The sequence below is a fragment of the Lepidochelys kempii genome, chromosome 21, assembly GCF_965140285.1.
Source record: "Lepidochelys kempii isolate rLepKem1 chromosome 21, rLepKem1.hap1, whole genome shotgun sequence".
Classification (NCBI taxonomy): domain Eukaryota; kingdom Metazoa; phylum Chordata; order Testudines; family Cheloniidae; genus Lepidochelys; species Lepidochelys kempii.
This window is the reverse complement of record NC_136400.1, coordinates 12,513,409-12,517,842: the sequence shown is the minus strand read 5'-3', so window position 1 is coordinate 12,517,842 and position 4,434 is coordinate 12,513,409.

Below are 4,434 nucleotides of genomic sequence, written 5' to 3'. Positions count from 1 at the left end.
CCTCACCCCGAGAGAGGCGGGGCGGGCGACGGCGCATGCGCAAATTCCTTTTCCCTCCAGAGGCGTGTTTTGCAGCCGGGGAAGGGGGACGGCGCTGTGCGCCTGCGCATGTCTCTCCGTCCCTTGCGCTCATTGCCCGGGGTTCTGAGTCAGCCTCGCGCCGCTGCAGAGGCGGCAGGTGGCTGCAGCTGGCCGGGGTCTGTCGGTCGGTGGCCGCCTAAAAAGCCAGTAACGCTGCTCGTGCCATCTACTTGATGACGTTTGCCAGGGCAACATGACAGCACTAGTCGTGCCAACGGTGCAAAAAGTCATGAGGCAGCCCCCTCGCCCCCCAAATCATGAGACTGGCCTAAAATTCATGAGGTTTTGCCACAAAATAAAGAGCAGGGGCGTAAGAGTCAAGACTCAGTGTGTTCTTTGCTCAGCCATTGACGTACTGCAGGGGCAACTTAACCAGGGCGAGCCTCAGTTTCCCCATCTGTAAAATGGATCTAAAAACCTCTACTTCATAGGTTTCAGAGGAGCAGCCGTGTTAGTCTGTATTCGCAAAAAGAACAGGAGGACTTGTGGCACCTTAGAGACTAACCAATTTATTTGAGCATGAGCTTCATCTTGCATCCGATGAAGGGAGCTGTAGCTCACGAATGCTTATGCTCAAATAAATTGGTTAATCTCTAAGGTGCCACAAGTACTCCTTTTCTTTTTACTTCATAGGTGTGTCTTGGGACGTTTCCTCTATTTCATTAATGTTTCCAAAGTGTTTTAAGATCCTCTGACAGAAGGTGCCATAAATGGCAAAAGAATATTATTGTCAGAATGGAACTGGACTGAGACAACCAATTCATTTCACAATGTGACGTGACTTTTGATTGTTGCCAGCCGCGGCTAATCTTGAAACCGGCTTTATATGCTCGTATTCCAATCTCAGTTGAGCCATCCAGTCGTCTCTCTGTCTCAGTACATATAAAAAAAAGAGCCATTGTGATTCCATGTTAATTACAAATATATAGAGATATTAGTGAAAGATAATCTTGCTTTATTTTATTTATATTTCTACAATAAATCAAGTACAATATTATATATATATATATATATATATATATATATATATATTTCATGTTAAAAGCCTTTTAACTTTAATGACACTGAGGACTTTTGTTTACATTCTGTCACTGTGTAAAATGAGAAACACACTCCTGATCTCTGCACATACACCAACAGTGGATTTTCAACTAATTCAAGTGGCACAGGTAATCCCCAGTCAATGGATATGTTGATACATTTGTTACAAGCATGACAAAAATATAGTATCTGAAATATTTGTTTTGCAACTGAACTGGATGTTGCTTTGCTTAGACACGGCTGGCAAATTTGGCATAAAAGGTGACTGGCAAAATAAAAACGTGTTTGTGTCCTTTATTGCTCCTTTTGGATATGTGGAGATGCCCTCATAAAATTTATTTTTCCCCAAGAAAATATTTATGTTGCTCAGACCTTCCTCTACTTTTTCCTTGGGGGACTTTGGAAATCTTTAGGAGGACCTGAAACATGATATCAAATATGGAGCTTGGAAGCTGAGCTGCACCTCTTCCATTTCTCCAAAGGGGCTGGGTGGTGATGCTGAGTCTTAGCAGTTGTCTATCCAGAAGAAATGCATAGCAATAGCAGAATAATTATATCGCTGTCATTATGCTGGTATGATTTCCCACATGGATACTCTATTCCTGAATAAAGTGACTTTATTCTGGTATAATTATTCTGCTTTAGCTATGCTGGTCAATTTCCCCATGTACACAAACCCTTAGGCTGGGAGAAGTGCTGAGCAACTCCCAACCTCCAGCTATCATGCCCTCCAAAGATTTTCCAATATCCTCCAGGAAAAAGTGAGAGGTGGGGAGCTTCTATTCCTGATGTAAAAACAACCAGAAAAATAAATCCTGCAGCCTGGCTAATGGTTGCAGAAGGCCATGAACACAGTGGAACAGGTGCAGGACTTCTGCACAAAGGGGGATTAGGATGCGGCAAACTGATGCTCCAAAATGACCCATCTTAGCTGCACCCAAACATGCAAATGGAGCATTCAGTATCATGGGACCCTGGGGATCTATGACCATGCAAATCTACAGATAAGTGACTTAGCAAACAGGACTGTGGGGAGGAGCGTGTGTGCCAGAGCTGCAGGGATGACCACAATCAGGAGGCAGCAGAAGCATTTCAGCAAGGGAAAATTCATACCCCTGCAGACCTCCCTGGCACACAAGCTTGTGGGCTGAGGAGAGGCTCTGGACCTTTAAGAGGCTGTCCATGCAATATCAAGGAGTAGTAAATGGTACAGACGTTTTTCTTTTGTAGTTCACCTTTACATTAGAGCTACCCTCAAGATAACATCACACGTCTCAAGCAATGGTCAAACTGAGATGGAGTCAGTCTAGAGGGAAGAGCTCTGTCTCAGCGGCAGGATTTCTCTTTCTACCATGGTCTTTGACTTGAAATGGATCAGAAAGATCTTGCAGGCTCCAGCTACCCTTCGGATTTTTTAAATATTGCCTCAAATCAGCTTTCTTTAGCACAGGGAAAGCTTGCTCCTTTTCTGTCAGTTCCAGCAGCAGCTGTTTCACCAGGTTTGGCATCTCATCCTTGATGGTTCTGTCATAGAGGTCAGGGAGGTCTTGGCTCTTCTGTGAGTCCCACAACGAATTTGAATGTGAGGCATCTCTGGCCCTGGCTGTGTGCACACTACCCATGACATTGTGGAGCCACATCAGCCGCTTCAGCCCTTGAAGTGCTCTTCCTTTATCCTGCATGAACTGGTGTTCCGATATTGCTCTTTTACTGCAATGTGAAAGGAAAGTAGTTAGGAAGCAGAAGAATGTTCAGGGCTGAGCTCACATTTCTAGCGGGGCTGATTTTTGTACATAGATTCCAGAGTGTTTTACAAAGCTAGGTCTGTATCGACATTCTCTGCCTTTTAGAAATGAAGAAACTGAGACACAAGGAGGGGCTGCGACTCTCTCAAGGTCACAGAGTGAGTCGGGGCAGAACTGCAGACAGAACCCAGTTCTCCAGCTCTGCAATCCTGTGCTCTCTCCAGTGGTCCAAATATAGGCCCTCAAATTCCCAGAACCAGATCCAGATCTAGATCTCAACTTTATGATCCAAAATTTTCTTTTGCTTACACAGATGTAAATCAGAAATAATTCAGTTGAAGCCAGTGGTGTAAGTGAAAGGAGAATCAACCCCTATAACCATATAATGAGCCTGACCAAAACTATTGATCCAAAACACTCCTGAATGTAGGGGTTGAAAATCTGGATACAAACCCAAATGCTCTCAGATTTCAGTGAGTTTAGATTTGGTCAAGTACAGCAACAGGCTCAAGCCGGGAATTTGGCTCTGAAACAGGATTCAGCTCTGGATTACTGTGTTGTATTACAAGGTGTCTCCTAAACTGCATTTAGCATAGTATAAAAGTAACACAAATCACAACATTAATGTATCTAAAAATACAGAGGACCTGATTCTCTACTGTGCAAAGTGGATGTAAAATGCTACCAAATCAGATTGGTAGCATTTCTGAACAGGAGTAAATGGCTACACAAGATGCAAGGCAGTGGAGACTGCAGCCCAGTAGATTAAGTGCAAGCAGCTGACGAACAGCATTAGTTACAAAAGTGATTTTTCTTACTTTTCAGTTTCTTGAGATGTTGCAAAACAAGCAAAAAAAAAGATGACCAAGAATGGAACTATCTGCAGAGATCTTTGGGACAGGACCATCTTCTGACTTCTTTGTATCTGCTGAACAAAACAATAAAAGATTGACATTATTACCAAACCGCTCTTTCTTTCAGCTGCTGCTTTCATTCTGGCAGGTGCATTTTCTACTTGTACACATATTAGTAGCTGCTCTTGTGCATCTGCAAGCACTGTAGATCACACTAATTTAAACCAACAAGAGGTGTGCCTACTAAGGACGGACTGGAGTAAAGAACTCAGGACTCATCCCTAATATTTGCCATTGACTTCTGTGGGAGCAGGATTGGACCCTAAGGACTGAGTGGAAGACAGAGTAAGAGCTCTGGGACTTGGTCCTATTATAATGCATCATCTCAGAGCAGAAAATATATGGTGGGCCAGAATCTGCTCTCACATGCACCGCTTTAAATCCAGCCTTGACTGGAGTTAACTGAGATCTGACACACAGCCTGTGCCAATGATATCAGATCATACAACTCTGCTATTAAATCTTTGCTGAGAAGCAGGATGAAACTGTTGTGGCTTTTTCTGAGGTTTACTGGATTTGTGGATTAGGGAAGTAAGAATTAGCTCAATTTAACTGGTGACAGGTTTCAGAGTGGTCGCTGTGTTAGTCTGTATCAGCAAAAAGAACGAGGAGGACTTGTGGCACCTTAGAGACTAACACATTTATTTGAGCAT